We start from the raw sequence: 20,757 nt of genomic DNA, 5'->3' as shown, positions 1-20,757 counted from the left end.
GTGTGTGTGTGTGTGTGTGTTCAGAATGAATATTGTGAACATTGAATTAGAGAGAGAGATATAGAGAAAAGCATGGCTATAGATTTGATTAAAACCCTCAATTTTCTTGTGGAGATAGAATAAGAAGAAGGGGTGATGGTGATGTAGAGGGGCGATGCAAAGGCAACTGCATGGAACTCAACACACAAATGAATGAAGCTCCCGAGAGGGAGAAATGGGCTGTTAAAGACCAATGTGGTCATGTACCATGTGGTCTTAGCACCACTCCCGTGGTGTGTACGGATGATCATAAGTGGCATTTATAAGGTCTGACACAAGAATGACACATCAATATGCTAGGTACTCTCACTCCTCTCCTCTCCTGCATGTGTTTGATTTCTTTTTTTAAACGTTATTGTGGTGCCCTATTTCCTTTGCCTCGCGACTGCATCTGCCTCCTCATTGACCCCCCCCAAACTCAGACAACACCATCTGCCTCCTCATTGACCCCCCCAAACTCAGACAACACCATCGCCTCTACATCCATTGCTTCTGCAAGTATTTTGTGATTTTTTTAAGGTCAATACCATGCGATAAGGGGCTCGCCAGGCACTCCGCGAGCTCTTTATCACATGGTAACAACCTTTTCTTAACAAGTAATAGCTATTAGGGTAATGTTGCATGAAGGTTATGCACCAAGCGATAGGAGGCTCATTAGCATCCTACTGGCCCATATAGCTTGGTACCGAACCCCCTTAGGGTCATGTTGCTCACGAGGTCAATAAAGCGGCAACGAGTGTCATTGGCATCCTTAATACTGATCCCTATTGAGATTATTTTCCTCAAGGGGGGTTAGTACCAAGCGATCGGAGGCTAGTGGGCATTGTCATGGCCCCATATTTCTTGGTACTAACTCCCCTTGAGATTGTTGCTCACGCGGTTGGTACCAAGCAACACGAGCCTCATTGGCATCCTGCATGCCCCATATCGCTTGGTACTGACCCCCTTTTATGGTCAATTTTCTCACGAGGGTCAGTACCAAGTGACTAGAGTCTTGTTTGCATGCACCATTTCGCTTGGTACTGCTCCCCTAGCGGCGGTAACATGGATTACGGGGTCAGTACCAAGCGATAGGTGGCTCGTGGGCATCGTGTTGGCCCCTTATCTCTTGGTACCAACTTCCCTTGGGACACGTTGCTCTCACGGGGTTAGAACCAAGAGACAAGAGTCTCATTGGCATCCTTCAGGCCCCATTTCACTTGGTATTGACCCCTTGGTGATCATTTTGCTCATGGGGACAGTACCAATCGATATGAGGTTCATTGGCATCTGTTAACCCCATGTCATGAGGCACTGACAACCTTTTTTGGTATTTTTTCTCATGGGGTCAGTACCAAGCGATATACGGCTTGTGACATCCTACAAGCCCCATTTCGCTTGGTACTAACCCCTTGTGTCATTTTGCTCATGGGGTCAGTACCAAGTGATATGAGGCTCATTGGCATCCTATTGGCCTCATATCACTTGGTACTGACTCCCCTTTGGGTCACGTTGCTCACGGACTGTACTATAAGATCTTGTTAGTGTGGGTCGGTACCACGCGATTAGTTACCAGTGGGAATCTTGCTTGTTCGTTTTTGCTTGGGTACTAACTCCCAACAATGTTTCTGTTGTGATCTTACTGAGTTTATTTATCAGATGGTGCATACTAAGCCAACTGCTCGAAGGGTAGATATAAGCAAAAGGCCTATGTCGCTTCAGGAGGAGAAGATATCAAGCCCATATGGCAATTCTGCGAGAGCTTTGACACATTAAATGACATAGTAACCTCTAGTAGCCAGGCTACCATTTCAGAGGCTTGTGCATGAAATATGCAAACATGGATGTGATGGCAAGCAGTTGCAGTTTTGTGTCTCTAGGAAATTACTGAAGACTGGCTCATAGAGTTTTTTGAAGATGCATATTTCCTCGCTACCCATGCCCATAGGCTTACAATAATGCCTAGGGATTTTGACCTAGGGATTTTGATACACTTTGTAGATTGAGGTACAGATATGATAGACTATTAGTGCCTGTCTCTGTTAGTGATTAATCACATGATGGAGATCCTGACGGTCCCGCCCCTCCATCCTTGTGCAAGGCCAGTTGAGGACACCTATGTTGTTCACTCGATAGGGGCACCTGCACTTGGACTTGGAGAAGAGCAGAAGCATAAGACCAGCCATAGCAAGATGCCACACAACCCAGAACCTCATGCACAACCAAAACCAGAGGCACAACCGAATGCTACTACCGCACAGTCTCACAACCACCCCGTTCTGCCAGTGATGGTGATATTTTTCCTGATGGTGATCAAGTAGATGATGATGCATGGCAAGAAGCCAACAGAATTCATATAGAAATCAACGCCACATGGAAACTGGAAATACTAGGCAATTAAGGGAGTTGGAGAATATTGCTCTCGTGAATATAGCAATTACAATTCAGGGAAGCAGGCTTGTTACCAACTTAGATGTAGCTAACTTACATGTTTTACGATGTGGCAAGATATTGGAAGTCACAAACACAGTTCTGCATATATCACTATGGTATGTTGGCATGATTATGTTGTATTCTATTTTCTAATTCTATTTTGCACAAATCCTATTTCGATTTTCTCACAAATCCTAATTATATTTTCTATTCATTGTTGCTTCCAGGTATTATCTCTCTCTTCTACCAGAAGAGATACAAAATATTACATATGTTATAGACCCTCTCATATCAAGGCAATTGCAAAATGAGAGGACATCATTTTTAGACCTAATGGCCTGGTTTCAGGAGGTCAACCTTGATCTGGTGAGAATTATTATCACGAAGAGTGATTCTCATGTTAAGTTTGTTGAGATATCGAGCTCGTCTAGTGAGGCGGTGGCCACTGATGACCCGCCTGGGGGATAGGCCCCACACTTACACCACTGGCATGGTTGGTGAGATCTTGGGTGATATGCAGCCAGTGGGATGACAGGCTGTGTGACAGCCATTCTAGAGACTGGCATAGTTATAGCGCCAGCTCATTTAGTCGGGTTCACACTATAGAGAACCCGTGTATGTATTGGTTGAGTACCTTTCATATTATGAGTACTCTTATTCTTGTATATGGTGTGTTGAGTGTTGAGTAGAGATGAAGAAGATTTCAGCCTCTCACCTTGTGTGTTCTCTATTAGGGTTTTGTGAGTGTGTGTGTGTGTGCTTGCAAGAGCTCAAGCTCTCTCCTGCATCTTTTCATGGTATCAGAGCCTGGTTCGTGCTAAGGGCTGAGCTGCAAGCAAGAGAACCACAGGAAGCGGTACGAGGATAAGAGCTGCAACTACTCTTCCCTATTTGTGTTAGTGACTACACCCTTGTCGGGAGCTCTACGGGAGGCACCGGTAACAATCTCTGATTGAGGAGCTTTCTTCGCGGGAGTAAAGCTATAGGGCAACTATACTATCCTATCGGACAATATTTTCTGGGCCGAAAACGCGTTTTGGGCGCGTCTAGATCTCTGTTTTTCAGAAAGCAGGCGATTTCGAGCACTGCGGGTAAGTCATCAATTCTCTGCAGAACTCTGTTTTAAGAACTGCAGGAAGACGGATTGACTATGCAAACACTGTGGGGGTGCTGCAAAGAGGTCTACAGTTGCCATTGGGTGTATGTATGCACATTGAAGTCACTGGTTGTGACATTTGAGAGTACTACAGTACCGCTGTGCAGAAAATACAGCTGTTTGTGCAGAAAAACCGGAGTGCAGTTTCTGGTAAAATTGTGTGTTTGGCAAGATGTCAAATGATGGGATAAGTCAGATTGTGGCTGAGAAGCTTGATAAGAATAACTTCCATGCTTGGAGGTTCAGGTTGACGAATTTCCTGATGGGAAAAGGCTATTGGGACTACATAGAAGGTGAGCATGAAGAGGCACCGGAGATACCGGATATAAATCCGACTGCTGCAGATGTGAAAGAGTTTAAAGACTAGAACCAAGGAGCTAGGAAGGTTATGTATTGGCTATCCACCATTAGTATATAGGACACTATGATTGGACACATTCAGGATGATGTCAAGTCCCCCAAGGAGGCGTGGGACACCTTGGTAAAGCTTAATGAAACAAATACCAAGGCACGCAAGATACAGTTGAAGAATGAACTTCATACTGTGGAGAAAAAGAGCATGTCTGTGAATGACTATGCGCTGAAGATAAAGGGTATTGTGGAATCCCTTGCATCTATTGGTGTGTCAGTAGATGATGATGACAAGGTGGAAGTCTGTCTATGTGGTCTCGGGCCACAATACAAGGCGTTCAAGGCGTCTATTCAGACTTGGGAAAACATTCCCAACTTTACAGATTTGGTGTCTATGCTGATTATGAGAAGAGCTTGGGTGAAGACCAACAGTCTTCACAAAGCAAAAACAGTTCAGAGCAACAGGCCTTCTACACAAATTCAGGAAGAGAACGAGGTAGAGGAGGCCGTGGATGCGGTCAAGGAGGTGGCCGAACAGGTAATCAGAATTATGGCCAGCAGGCAGCAACAACAACAACAGTCCCAGAATCAACAACAACAATAACACGCAGGTGGAAGAGGCAAATTCAGAGGCAGGGGGAGTCAAAGAGGCCGTGGAAATTGGCAAAGGCAATATAATGATGCACGTGAATGCTATTATTGTGGTAAGCCTGGACATGTGCAGGCAGAATGCTATAAGAAGCAGGCTGACATGCAAAATGGGAAAGTGCAGCAAAACAACTATGCATCCTCAAACAGAAATAATGAGGATAATGAAAGGTTGTTTGTTATGCAGCATGTCATGAATGCCATGTCTGAAAATGTTGATACAGCACAAAAAGATAATGTATAGTATGTGGATTCAGGTGCTTCGAACCACATGACGAGTCATGGGGAGTGGTTCAAGGAGATGAAAAACCCGGAAAGACCAGGTTATGTGGAAACAGGGGATGACACTGCTCATCCAATTGCCCACGTTGGAGATGTGCCATTGTCTATGCAGGATGGCAAAGTGAAGTACCTTGCAGATGTACTTCATGTACCGAACATAACAAAGAATCTGGTTTCAGTTGGCCAGAGGATTGAGCAAGGTTTGCAGGTTCGGTTTAACCCTGATGGGTGTTATGTTGAAGATTTCAAAGACAAGTGCAGGTTGGTTGCAAAAGGCAACAGAGTGGGCAGAATGTTTACGTTGAATGTAGACATGCCTGAGATGAGTGCTGCGATGTTTGCAAATGGTTCAGGAATTGTTGCAGACACAGACATTTGGCATAAAAGGATTGGACATGTAAATGTGCAGAGATTGAAGTCTATGAAGACAAAAGGAATTGTGACATGGCTGCCAAAATTTAAAGTGGAAGGTATGCAGAAAATATGTGAAGCATGCCAATTTGGGAAGCAAACAAAGCATAAGTTTCCACGTAACAGATATGTGAGCAGAAATGCACTAGATGTTGTGCATTCAGATGTATGGGGGCCTACGAAGACCATATCTATGGTGGGAGGCTGCAGGTATTATGTGACTTTCATTGATGACCACACAAGGAAAGTGTGGGTATATTTCATGAAGGAGAAGAGTGAGGTGTTCACTCACTTTCAGAATTTCAGAGTTTTGGTTGAAAAGCAAACAGGGAAATATGTAAAGTGCCTAAGATCAGATGGAGGGGGAGAGTACTTCTCCAATGAGTTCTCTGAATTTTCGAAGAAGAATGGTATTCGGAGACAGTTCACATGCAGATACACTCCGCAGCAAAATGGAGTTGCTGAGCGAAAAAATAGGCACATTGCTGAGATTGCGCGAGCATTGATGGAAGAGAAAAATATGCCGCATAGCTATTGGGCTGAGGCTGTTTCTACAACAGTATACATCATGAACAGGACTCCAACTGTAACCATACATGATGTAACTCCAGAGGAGAGGTTTATTGGCAGAAAACCAGATTTGTCTCATCTGGATGCATTGCATATGTGCATGTGCCAGATGAGCTGAGAACTAAGCTAGACCCGAAAGCTGAAAAATGTGTGTTTATTGGATATTCCCTTGAGCAAAAGGGATATAGGTGTTATAACCCTGCTACACGTGAGTTGAGGGTAAGCAGGGATGTTGTGTTTGATGAGATGAGCAGCTGGTATGTTGCTGAAAAAGAAGCTATTGGGGCTGATGTGAGTGGAAGTGTGGTTGCACAGAATGCAGGTCAGCAATCACAATCTTTGAGTGGACCAGGAGAGTCCTCATCTAGTGGGTCTATTGATAGACCATGGAGTGGCAGGCTGCGTCATAATACCAAACCTGCAAATGTGATTAGTACATCACGTAAAGGAAAAGAGAAAGTGGTTGAGCCCCTTGGTATGCCTGACATTTCTATAGGGCATTCTCATGTTGATGGAGAGTCTAGTGGCTCAGATATGAGCCTTGATGAGGAGCTTGGGATCCCAGCTATGAGAACACCTGGTGTAAAGAAGGCTATGGAAGCCATGAATGAAAAACTGCGAAGATCAGGGAGAGTGAAGAACCCTATGCAGAGATTTATATATGATGGTTATGTGGCACATCACTATGCATATATGGCAAAGGTTGTGCAGGTTGTAGAGCCCACATGCATTGATGAGGCTGTTGGAAATGTGTGTTGGGAGAAAGCTATGGATGAGGAGATGGATGCACTATATGGAAATGAAACCTGGGATTTAGTGCAATTGCCTTGAAGGCAAGAAAGCCATTGGATGCAAGTGGGTGTACAAAGTTAAATATAACAGTGATGGAAGCATAAACAGGTACAAGGCTAGATTGGTAGCCAAAGGATATGCGCAGACATATGGGATTGATTATGAGGAAACTTTTAGCCCAGTTGCCAAGATGGCAACGGTGAGAGTTGTGATAGTAGTGGCTGCGTCAAAGCAATGGTCTTTGCATCAGTAAAGAATGCATTCTTGCATGGGGATTTGCAAGAAGAGGTGTATATGTTGCCCAGCCACCTGGTTATGAGGATGTGGGTCACCCCGAGCATGTTTGCAGGTTGAAGAAAGCCTTGTATGGCTTAAAGCAAGCACCAAGAGCATGGTCTGACAAGATTTTTGAATATCTTGTCACTATTGGCTTTCATGTAGCCAATGCAGATTTCTCGCTGTATGTGAGACATGGTGATAGAGGAGTTGTGCTTGTTGTCATCTATGTAGATGACTTGATCATTATGGGGGACCATGATACAGAGATCTTTGATGTAAAGATCTTGCTTAGACAGAAGTTTGAGATGAAGGATCTGGGGGAGCTCAGATATTTCTTGGGCATTGAGGTGATTAGGTCACCACATGGTATTGGATTACTGCAGAGACAGTATGGCTTGGACATGTTGTCCAAGTATGGTATGACAGGCTGTAAGCCTATTTCTGTGCCATTAGATCAGAATGGCAAGTTGAGTGCAGATTCAGGAGAGATCTTGGAGGATCTTACTATGTACAGGAGCATAGTAGGAAGTTTGATCTACATGATCACCAGACCAGATTTGAGCTATGCTGTTGGGTTGGTGAGTCAGTTTATGCAGGTTCCACGAAAACCGTATTTGGATGCAGTGAGACGCATACTGAGGTATGTGAAGTCTACTTTACATTGTGGACTATTCTATGAGACTGGGACAGAAATATGTGTACATGGGTACACAGACTGATTGGGTTGGTAGTATCTCAGATAGAAGATCTACTAGTGGATTCATGTTTTCTTTGGGGAGTGCTACTGTGACTTGGAGCAGCAAGAAGCAGCCTACGGTTGCTCTATCCAGTGCAGAGGTTGAGTACAGAGGAGCTGCTATGGCATCATGTGAGGTAACTTGGTTGAGAAAGCTACTTGCAAATTTGGGTCTATCATGGATAGACAAGTTGTCATTTTCTATGACAACATTAGCAGTATAGTTGGCCAGGAACCCAGTCTTTCATGCTCGTACAAAGCACATAGAGGTTCACTACCATTTCGTCAGAGAGAAGGTCTTGGCAGGAGACCTTGACCTTGTTTATGTCAGCACAGAGGATCAGGTAGCTGACATCTTCACCAAAGCATTGGGTACAGAGAAGCTTCGCAGATTCAGGGCTTCGCTTGTTTGGTGTACATGAGATGGAGTTGAGCTCGAGGGGGAGTGTTGAGATATCGAGCTCGTCTAGTGAGGCGGTGGCCACTGATGACCCGCCTGGGGGATAGGCCCCACACTTACACCACTGGCAAGGTTGGTGAGATCTTGGGTGATATGCGGCCAGTGGGATGACAGGCTGTGTGACAGCCATTCTAGAGACTGGCATAGTTATAGCGCCAGCTCATTTAGTCGGGTTCACACTATGGAGAACCCGTGTATGTATTGGTTGAGTACCTTTCATATTATGAGTACCTTTCATATTATGAGTACTCTTATTCTTGTATATGGTGTGTTGAGTGTTGAGTAGAGATGAAGAAGATTTCAGCCTCTCACCTTGTGTGTTCTCTATTAGGCTTTTGTGAGTGTGTGTGTGTGTGCTTGCAAGAGCTCAAGCTCTCTTCCCCCCTGCATCTTTTCAAAGTTATGAACTGAAAACATATATTAGGTAATTTGTATATGTTTTTTTATAACACCTATGTCTTGTTTGTTTTTTTAACGCACATTTGAGTTTTCTTCTTTACGACATTTAACAAAATACATCCTACTTCACAAACTCTGTGTCCGGATATCATGGTTGCGTTAGAGAGTAAGTCCCTATAGACATTTCCCTCTTCGACAATCATTTAGATAGATTTATTGAAGTAAGATAAACTAATGCTTGTTTTGTCATCCTTTCATATGTGCTTGAAAGTCTTCATCAGTTGCGGAACACCTATTATTGGAGCCTAATCTTATTCAAACCATGAAATATCGAAGGATAAAGGTGCCAGTCCAGCCAGGTAACAATAGCTGTGGATGGAGGATGTGCCTTAACGCATTTCTCTTGCTAGAAAAGATTTTTAATATTCCTAATGTAAGTGATGTTTATAATCAACATCTCCATCAACTAACAAACAACTCTATGAGGTTTCTAACAAAACATTTTCCTTTGTGTGCAGGAACTTAATCTACACAAATATACTTAATCGCATGTTAAACAATTCAGGATAAAAGCTATACAAAGAATTATTTTGATGGTGCATGATCATGTAGAAGAAGAGATAAGACGGGCAAGAGATTTTGCAAGGGAAGCCGAAGAGCATAGGCGTCACCAAGAAGAACAATACCAAGGAAAGTGAAAGCCCACCAAGCTACTATCGAGACGAATTTGAGAGGTGCATAGCTGAGGTGGATGAATGGGTGAAATGTAGGAGATAAGTTGAGCTGGAGGCCTAGAGACAGGTTGAGCTGGAGGCCTAGAGACAAGAACAAGAGACCACAAGCAAAGCAGAGGAAAGGCTGTGGGAGGAAGAAATGTCAAGAGCAAAAGAGAGAAGTTTTCCAAGGCCAACCCAATCATAAACACATTCACGTTCTCCGTTACATTCATCACAGACACCTCACCATCGCCGCCCTTGAAATTAGCCCATTTATTTTCTGGAATATATGAATACTGTTGTCTCTTCTATAATTCTATCTGTGCATTGTTTCCTTCTTGTGTCCATGTCTATGTTGAAACTTGAAAGAGGACTCTAGAGGGATAATAGCGAAATGAAACTTGAAATATATTAATTGTGGGAGATCATCGGAGTATAAAAGAGGAGTGTTCTGTTATAGATGACTACAAGCATAACTTGCGCCCTTTAGGGTTTGAGGTTCAAAACCAACTAAATCATTGGCTTCTTTTAGCCCAGTAGTAACTTCTCTCTCCTTCTCACATGATTCTTGCTCATCTGTAACTTTGAATTCTCTGTTCTCACCCTCTACAAAGCCAGATACTATAGTTATTGTTGATTTCTCGGGCAGCAGAACATCTTCTTTCGAGTGCACAGCCCTTGAGGGTAGTAGAACATTAGTCTTTCTCTTCTTTTTCTTTCTCTTTGTGCTAGTTGGTGCAAGGTCACATCCAGTGAAGCTTCTTCAACAACAAAGAACAAGAAAATATAAGTGGCCAAGCACTAGGGATAGTGGTTAGGTCTTTTCAGATGACTCATAAATAATGCTCACCTTGATCATCAGAACTCTTCCTTTTTGGTGTCCCAGAACGTGTCACATAGTTAGTACAAGCTTACCCATTTGGAGATCTTCCTTCTTGCCTCACGGGTGGTGACAGTTGATCATTTAGCAACCATGATCATCAAAACCCTTCTTCTTTGGCATCCTAGACAACGAGTCATGCATTTAGTACATGCTTGCCTTGGTTCTTTCCATGTAATGTGATTGTGCCCACTTGGAGAGCTTCTTCCAGGTGACAGCTCTCCTACACTCAACTTAGTTCTCGGAGTGGTGCTCTTTGGTTCCTTGTTGACATTGCCCTCCCCTTCTTCCAAGCCAACATGATAACACTTATTGAATCAATAGTGTGGTCTCATCATGTGAAAGCATGATGATGGAGATCTAAAAACACTCACCAGGCGTTCTTCCCACATGAGACATTTGCTCTGAGGTTTCATTTATTTTTACAGAAAGGATGAGCCTATGCTCCACAACCTCACTCAGATCAACATATTCATGTCTTACTTCTGCCCCTCCTTGCCTACTAAAAGACGATGCTAGTAGCAGCACATCTTTCAAATGATTACAAGAAGACATGCACAAATTTCTTTAATACATGGTAATTCATCTATGAATTTTGAGGTTGGGGGCAAAGCATGTGATTTGCAACTACAGTTGATGGTTTGTCCAACCGGTGGATTCCGAGTTTATAAGTTGAGGCACCCCTAAAGGGTTTTTTACCATAGGTTTCCAACCGGTTAATAACCAAATAATAGGTTGTGATGGCCTACAACCCAATGGTTAAAACCAGTTTATAAGTTGACAACTACTTATATAAACATCAGTAGTAGTTAACTTAAAAATTGGTTTAAATCGGATTATAAATTGGGCTATAATGGTAAGTTTAAGCCTTGTTTTCCAACCCCTTTAAAACCAATTTATGGGTTGGAAGGGTTTATAACCACCACTGGTTGACAACTAATTTATAAATTGAGAGTATGACAAATGGCAACTGGCTACCAACTTATTAACAAGCGGTTTATAAATTGACAGTATGACAAATGGCAACTGGTTGAAGACAAATGGCAACTGGTTGAAGACAAGTTTATAAGAGAAGGGGCACTTGAAAGGGTTCTGGACTATGGGTTTAAGTCCGCTGACAACCAGTTTATATGTTTGGATCATAACAATAGGTTTTCAATCACTAGATTGACACCCACTGTAATAGCTTAGAAGCACTACAAATGGGTTTAAACTGGTTTCAAATGGGACAATGCTAATCAAATAAAACCAATTAAAGAGTATAGGTTTCTACCTTTGTTTTCAAGAATGGCGTGACCAAGTGGTATCCTTACCACCATTTTTTTGGCTTCTTCAGGTATGGCCTAGCTACAACCAACTGCAATGCACTTGCCTTTGACACATACATAAGAGTAGAAAAATGCATGGTACGCGTGCTTGTAAGATAATATAAACAGACCAACAACAGACCGGTCCGCTCCAAACCCGAGGCCACACCCTAGGCAACTTTGCGTCATAATCAGCATACTATCGTCATGTAGAAGAATCTTTGGTGGTTGTAGAATGATCATCATATTAGAGTTCTCTAACTTCACACCCATCATAAAAGCTGAACTAGCACCTGCTTTCTCCACAGCCTCATTCTTGTGGTCTAAATCGGCCTATAAACATAGACAAAGAGGCAATGAACATTGCATGGGATTTCTTCATATAGAGAAAACAAATATACATACCTATGCTATTTCTAGCGCTTCTCTAGTGACGCAAAGTTTATCTTGAAGATGCCGCTCTGCTTGTTCTTGTGTATCAAGGGGCATGTTATTTGATGGATGCATCAATGTGATGCAAGTTGCACTTTTCCTCCTCTACCCTGACTGTCGTTTTACGAAGAGCCAGCAATGCAGCTTCTTTATTGCACTCGATATTCAGTAAAATGTCATCCACCAATGTCTACACCACCTGACTTGAGACCTCCACCTTTGCCTCATATAGGCTACCCTATGCCAACAACGAAGTGCATGCGTCCTGAGATAGTGTTACACCATAGCTCATAGATGACATCAACTGTACACCTACCTCGCACATCCACTGAGTTCTTTTTTTTTGTGCAATTACCATTGACACTTATCTTCTTAACAACCTGCTCAGTAAATACGGCCCACTTCACAGGATCGTCGGTGCAGACCTAGTAGACGTAGACTCAAGAAAATTGAAGGCCCGCAGAATAGTTTGAGGGTGTAGTTTGGTAAACCTATTTATATAATGTATATAAGGGTAGGTAGTGCTCCTGCTTTGCCGTTCACAACATCACCTTCTTGTCTTTCTCAAGGATCTTTGAAAACACTCTTAGCCAATGCTTTGGTGGCACCTCATTGGTAGTCAGATGCCTTGCATCCTCCCCCTCAACATTGAGACCATACACTCTGAAAAATCCCTATGAAGTCCTATAAAATTCTTTCAATGGCTATGTCTCCAACCTCAGGTGGCGAAACTTGGTGGGTTCTCGCTTCTAGCATGCAAAAAACATTGGTTAGACAAGCAAACACACTCTCTTTGTCTCTCATATATTGAGCTCAAGACCACCAACATCTGTGGAGCTCGATTAGCAAGTTGATGAGCGAAGAGAGAGAGAGAGAGAGAGAGAGAGAGAGAGAGAAGGGCCACATTTGTGTCTTCATCTGTGTCTTCGTCTCGCTACCCTTCCAATTAGCCATCGCCAAAGATGCATACATGTTCTCAAGCCGCTAGCCACTATCAGTGGGGAAGAGGAAGAGAGAAGAGATCTGTTGACGTTGAGTTTTTCAAATGAGACAATACACGTAGAGAATGCATACAAATAATAATAATTGCCACACCACTTTCAGTTATCCCCACCACTATCTTTTCAGTTATGTACATTTTCTTTTCTTAGTTTTCAAAATCTTTTCATTTTTTCCCAATTCAAAGTTCATTTCCAAGTTGCAAACCACAACCCAAAATTGCTATTTCTGCTGGTCCAAAGTGTACCACCTTACCATGCATCCACCTATTGGCTGATATAAAACTTCTATATGCTAGTAGAATAAGGAAGTGAACTCATAATGATGATTGACATCTAAGCTCATGTTGCACCTTGTTCAATGTTAGGATAGGGTTTCCACCAAGAGTGAAGTCTACCTATTCCATGTGCATGGGGACCGTTATGGGAAAATGGAGTAATATGTAGCCTATTTTGCATTGTGCTAACCTAATCCAAGGTCTCTAGACCATATGGCCTCCTAAGCCACCATCCCATGTAAATACGGGGATATGCCATGTTGGGCATGGCTACTCCTCATAATTAAGGTCATAAAAACACAAGCTAGCTGGATAATTAAACATGAGAGATCCATGATACCCACAACATGAACGTATGGTTAATTTCACATTGTTGGTAAATAGGGGTTGTAAGGTATCACTATCTATAGGTGCTAGTATGAAAAGATGCAGGGGGGAAGAGAGCTTGAGCTCTTGCAAGCACACACACACTCACAAAACCCTAATAGAGAACACACAAGGTGAGAGGCTAAAAATCTTCTTCTTCTTCACTCAACACTCAACACACCATATACAAGATAAGAGTACACACAATATGAAAGGCTAAAAATCTTCTTCTTCTTCTTCTTCACTCAACACTCAACACACCATATACAAGATAAGAGTACACACAATATGAAAGGTACTCAACCAAATACATACACGGGTTCTCTATAGTGTGAACCCAACTAAATGAGCTGGCACTATAACTATGCCAGTCTCTAGAATGACTGTCGCATAGCCTGTCATCCCACTGCTGCTAATGTTGTCACAGAAAATGACAACTTGTCTATCCACTGATAGACCCAAATCTGCAAGTAGCTTTCTCAACAAAGCTACCTCACATGCTGCCATAGCAGCTCCTCTGTACTCGGCCTCTGTACTGGATAGAGCAACCGTAGGCTGCTTCTTGCTACTCCAAGTCACAGCAGCACTCCCCAAAGAAAACATGAATCCACTAGTAGATCTCCTATCTGAGATACTACCAGCCCAATCAGCATCTGTGTACCCATGTACACATATCTCTATCCCAGTCTCATAGAATAGTCCACAATGCAAAGTAGACCTCACATACCTCAGTATGCGTCTCACTGCATCCAAATGCGATTTTCGTGGAACCTGCATAACCTGACTCACCAACCCAACAACATAGCTCAAATCTGGTCTGGTGATCATCATGTAGATCAAGCTTCCTACTATGCGCCTATACATAGTAGGATCCTCTAAGATCTCTCTTGAATCTGCACTCAATCTGCCATTCTCATCCAATGGCACGGAAATAGGCTTACAGCCTGTCATACCATACTTGGACAACATGTCCAAGCCATACTGTCTCTACAGTAATCCAATACCATGTGGTGACCTAATCACCTCAATGCCCAAGAAATATCTGAGCTCCCCCAGATCCTTCATCTCGAACTTCTGTCTAAGCAAGATCTTTACATCAAAGATCTCTGTATCATGGTCCCCCGTAATAATGATCAAGTCATCTACATAGATGACAACAAGCACAACTCCTCTATCACCATGTCTCACATACAGCGAGAAATCTGCATTGGCTACATGAAAGCCAATAGTGACAAGATATTCAAAAATCTTGTCAAACCATGCTCTTGGTGCTTGCTTTAAGCCATACAAGGCTTTCTTCAACCTGCAAACATGCTCGGGGTGACCCACATCCTCATAACCAGGTGGCTGCACCATATACACCTCTTCTTGCAAATCCCCATGCAAGAATGCATTCTTTACATCCATCTGATGTAAAGACCATTGCTTTGATGCAACCACTGCTATCACAACTCTCACTGTTGCCATCTTGGCAACTGGGCTGAAAGTTTCCTCATAATCAATGCCATATGTCTGAGCATATCCTTTGGCTACCAATCTAGCCTTGTACCTGTTTATGCTTCCATCACTGTTATGTTTTACTTTGTACACCCACTTGCATCCAATGGCTTTCTTGCCATCAGGCAATTGCACTAAATCCCAAGTCTCATTTTCATATATAGTGTATCCATCTCCTCATCCATAGCTTTCTCCCAACACACATTTCCAACAGCCTCATCAATGCATGTGGGCTCTACAACCTGCACAACTTTTGCCATATATGCATAGTGATGTGCCACATAACCATCATAGGTAAATCTCTGCACAGGATTTTTCACTCTCCCAGATCTTCGCAGCTTTTCATTCATGGCTTCCATAGCCTTCTTTACACCAGGTGTTCTCATAGCTAGGATCCCAAGCTCCTCATCAAGGCTCATATCTGAGCCACTAGACTCTCCATCAACATGAGAATGCCCTGCAGAAATGTCAGGCATACCAAGGGGCTCAACCACTTTCTCTTTCCTTTTACGTGATGTACTAATCACATTTGCAGGACTGGTATTATGACGCAGCCTGCCACTCCATGGTCTATCAATAGACCCACTAGATGAGGACTCTCCTGGTCCACTCAAAGACCTGCATTCTGTGCAACCACACTTCCACTCACATCAGCCCCAACAGCTTCTTTTTCAACAGCATACCAGCTTCTTTTTCAACAGCATACCAGCTGCTCATCTCATCAAAGACAACATTCGTGCTTACCTTCAACTCACGTGTAGCAGGGTTATAATACCTGTATCCCTTTTGCTCAAGGGAATATCCAATAAACACACATTTTTCAGCTTTCGGATCCAGCTTAGTTCTCAGCTCATCTGGTACATGCACATATGCAATGCATCCAAAGACTTTTAGATGAGACAAATCTGGTTTTCTGCCAGTAAACCTCTCCTCTGGAGTTACATCATGTAGGGCTGCAGTTGGAGTCCTGTTCATGATGTATACAGCTGTAGAAACAGCCTCAGTCCAATAGCTATGCGGCATATTCTTCTCTTCCATCAATGCTCATGCAATCTCTGCAATGTGCCTGTTTTTTCACTCAGCAACTCCATTTTGTTGCGGAGTGTATCTACATGTGAATTGTCTCCGAATACCATTCTTCTTCAAAAATTCAGAGAACTCATTGGAGAAGTACTCTCCCCCTCCATCTGACCTTAGGCACTTTACATACTTCCCTGTTTGCTTTTCAACCAAAACTCTGAAATTCTAAAAGTGAGTGAACACCTCACTCTTCTCCTTCATGAAATATACCCACACTTTCCTTGTGTGGTCATCAATAAATGTCACATAATACCTGCAGCCTCCCATAGATATGGTCTTCGTAGGACCCCATACATCTGAATGCACAACATCTAGTGCATTTCTGCTCACATATCTGTTACGTTGAAACACATGCTTTGTTTGCTTCCCAAATTGGCATGCTTCACATATTCTCTGCATACCTTCCACTTTAAATTTTGGCAGCCCTGTCACAATTCCTTTTGTCTGCATAGACTTCAATCTCTGCACATTCACATGTCCAATCCTTTTATGCCAAATGTCTATGTCTGCAACAATTCTTGAACCATTTGCAAACATTGCAGCACTCATTTCAGGCATGTCTACATTCAACGTAAACATTCTACCCACTCTGTTGCCTTTTGCAACCAACCTGCACTTGTCTTTAAAGTCTTCAACATAACAACCATCAGGGTTAAACCGAACCTACAAACCCTGCTCAATCATCTGGCCAACTGAAACCAGATTCTTTGTTATGTTTGGAACGTGAAGTACATCTGCAAGGTACTTCACTTTGCCATCCTGTAAATAATGACACATCTCCAACATGGGCAATTGGATGAGTAGTGTCATCCCCTGTTTCCACAAAACCTGGTCTTTTCGGGTTTTTCATCTCCTTGAACCACTCCCCATGACTTGTCATGTGGTTCGAAGCACCTGAATCCACATACCACACATCATCTTTTTGTGCTGCTTCAACATTTTCAGACATGGCATTCACGACATGCTGCATAACAAACAACCTTTCATTATCCTCATTATTTCTGCTTGAGGATGCATAGTTGTTTTGCTGCACTTTCCCATTTTGCATGTCAGCCTGCTTCTTATAACATTCTGCCTGCACATGTCCAAGCTTACCACAATAATAGCATTCACGTGCATCATTATACTGCCTTTGCTAATTTCCACGACCTCTTTGACTCCCCCTGCCTCTGAATTTGCCTCTTCCACCTGCGTGTTGTTGTTGTTGTTGTTGTTGTGTATTCTGGGACTGTTGTTGCTGCTGCTGCTGTCCATAATTCTGATTACATGTTCGGCTACCTCCTTGACCGCGTCCATGACCTCCTCTACCTCATCCTCTTCTTGAACTTGTGTAGAAGGCCTGTTGCTCTCTGAACTGTTTTTGTTTTGTGAAGACTGTTGGTCTTCACCCAAGCTCTTCTCTTCTATAATCAGCATAGACACCAAATCTGTAAAGTTGGGAATATTTTCCCGAGTCTGAATAGACGTCTTAAATGCCTTGTATTGTGGCCCGAGACCACGTAGACAGACTTCCACCTTGTCATCATCATCTCTACTGACACACCAATAGATGCAAGGGATTCCACAATACCCTTTATCTTCAACGCATAGTCATTCACAGACATGCTCTTTTTCTCCACAGTAGTATGAAGTTCATTCTTCAACTGTATCTTACGTGCCTTGGTATTTGTTTCATAGAGTTTTACCAAGGTGTCCCATGCCTCCTTGGGGGACTTGGCATCCTGAATGTGTCCAATCATGGTGTCCTATATACTAATGGAGAGCCAATACATAACTTTCCTGGCTCCCTGGTTCCAGTCTTTAAACTCTTTCACATCTGCACAGGCAGTCGGCCGATATCTCCGGTGCCTCTTCATGCTCACCTTCTATGTAGTCCCAATAGCCTTTTCCATCAGGAAATTTGTCAACCTGAACCTCCAAGCATGGAAGTTATTCTTATCAAGCTTCTCAGCCACAATCTGAGTTATCCCATCATTTGACATCTTGGTAAACACACAATTTTACCAGAAACAACACTCTGGTTTGTCCTGCACAAACTGCTGTATTTTCTGCAGCGGTACTGTAGAACTCTCAATTGTCACAACTAGTGACTTCAATGTGCATACATACACCCAATGGCAACTGTAGACCTCTTTGCAGCACCCACAGTGTCTGCACAATCAATCTGTCTTCCTGCAGTTCTTAAAATAGAGTTCTGCAGAGAATCGATGACTTACCCACAGTGCTCAAAATCGCCTGCTTTCTGAAAAACGGAGGTCCAGACGCGCCCGAAACATATTTTCGGCCCAGAAAATGTCGTCCGATAGGACAATATAGTTGCCCTATGGCTTTACTCCCGCGAAGAAAGCTCCTCAATCAGAGATCGTTTGCCGGTGCCTCCCGTAGAGCTCCCGACAAGGGTGTAGTCACCAACACAAATAGGGAAGAATAGTTGCAGCTATTACCCTCGTACCGCTTCCTGTGGTTCTCTTGCTAAGTTGTAGCTCAGCCCTTAGCACAAACCAGGCTCTAATACCATGAAAAGATGTAGGGGGAAAGAGAGCTTGAGCTCTTATAAGCACACACACACTCACAAAACCCTAATAGAGAACACACAAGGTGAGAGGCTGAAAATCTTCTTTTTCTTCACTCAACACTCAACACACCATATACAAGATAAGAGTACACACAATATGAAAGGTACTCAACCAAATACATACACGGGTTCTCTATAGTGTGAACCCAACTAAATGAGCTGGCGCTATAACTATGCCAGTCTCTAGAATGACTGTTGCATAGCCTGTCATCCCATTGGCCGCATATCACCCATGATCTCACCAACCATGCCAGTGGTGTAAGTGTGGGGCCTATCCCCCAGGCGGGTCATCAGTGTCCATCGCCTCACTGGATGAGCTCGATATCTCAACATAGTATATGTCAACAAATAGGATCGGTTGGCTGACATCTAGTAAGTGATTTAGATATGGTATATGTTAGCATAGAGAATCAAGTGATGTAGATATGGTATATGTCAGCAAAGAGAATCAAGTGATGTAGATATCGTATATATCAGCACACAGAGGATCAGATGGCTAAAATCTTCACGAAGGCATTAGGTACAGAGAAGCTTTGCAGGATTAGGGGCTTCCTTGGAGTACAGTGTGTGTGGAGTTGAGCAGCTTGAGGGGGAGTGTCATTAGGGAGAAAATGGACTATAAAATGGGTCCTTTACTAATCAATAAATTAGTGCTAATCAAGATATCCACCAATGGGAAGGGAGGGAGGAGTGCACATTCTATCCACTAGCTTTAGCTATAGGGTAGTTATTACATTTCTTAGCCTTGTCCCCCTATCTTCCACCTCTCTCTCTCTAAAGGTCACACTAAAGTTCAAGGCAAGGGTCAAATCTCCTTTTTTAAATGACATGGGCCAACATTTTTAAATAAAAAAGTGCAGCTCGGCCAAAAAAAAACCTAAAAATTTAAAATTTTTGTTTTCCCTCCAAAAAGGTATTTTTACCTCAAAAAAGGCCACCTAATCATATTCTATGGTGGGAAACCCATTTTTCAAGCTCATTTCAGCTCTCTAAGCTCTTAATCTCTCTCTAATCCTCATCCATAAGCTTCTTTAATCTTCTATTATTGTATAATCATCTCTAAAGCTATTGTACTCTCCCTAATCTCATCTTGCTCGCTCTTTCTCAGCCATAACAAACTTTAATCTTCTATTTCTTTAATCATTTCTTAAGCTATTGTGCCCTCTCTTTTCCTCACTCTTCTTCACCCATACATCTCATTATGCCTACCTCTAGTAAGAGACCAAGTGATTCCATCTTTGAATACCTTCTCTACAACACTACAAATGATGAAGGTGAGTGGATTGGGCATCCATTTAGGGTGAAAGATTGGGTTTGTATGCAACCAAGTGCCACAAGTCCACATCGAGTTCTTAACCGTGGTGTTTTGGAACACCATTGGAAGGGAAAAATTCTTCATTTTAAGAAGGATAAGAATGGAGAAATCAAGGCAATAATACAACATGTCTACATGGCTATAGACATGTATCTTCCTCCTTCCATGGAGAGGAATAGGCTCCCTTGCAACTATAAGTATGTGGTTGTAATTGTATTTGAAATGGCTTGTTTTGTTTTACTAATTATGGTATGTGGGTTGCAAACATTTTCCCATCAAGCTATATTGAAAAACAACCTTTGAGAAGCCCATCTCTTGCGCGCATAGTTAACTTTATAAAATTATAACTTTCTTAACAAAATTTTTACGCATTTAGAGCCAAAAGGGGGCCCAAAGTATGCTCAGTACACCAAAATTATAACTTTGTTAACCCCATTTTGGCTCTATAAGTTTTCCGTGTGCACTCTCTGAAAGTGTCATTTTTTACTATATATGCTCGATTTCTAGTTCGTCAAAGTGGCAGCATAAATTGAGTTGTATAATAGTTTATGCAAGAATCTAAGATTTACAAGTTATTGGTGAATGTATGTTTGTTTAATTGTTTCATATACAGTGTAATAGATGTACTATCTACCACTATGTTGAAGATTATAGGTCTATTGTAAGTGTAAATGTTTTTTGAAAGCCTTGTTTAGTAAGTTTCCCTGTAGGTAAAGATGTTTGACCTCTTGTCACCAATTGTGAGCAAAAAGGATGACCAACTTTCTTTTGGGAAAAG

The sequence above is a fragment of the Cibotium barometz genome, chromosome 53, assembly GCF_041138505.1.
Source record: "Cibotium barometz isolate CiBa-2024 chromosome 53, ASM4113850v1, whole genome shotgun sequence".
NCBI classification, from domain to species: domain Eukaryota; kingdom Viridiplantae; phylum Streptophyta; class Polypodiopsida; order Cyatheales; family Cibotiaceae; genus Cibotium; species Cibotium barometz.
The sequence above is the reverse complement of the archived record's forward strand: the minus strand, read 5'-3'. Positions refer to the sequence as shown.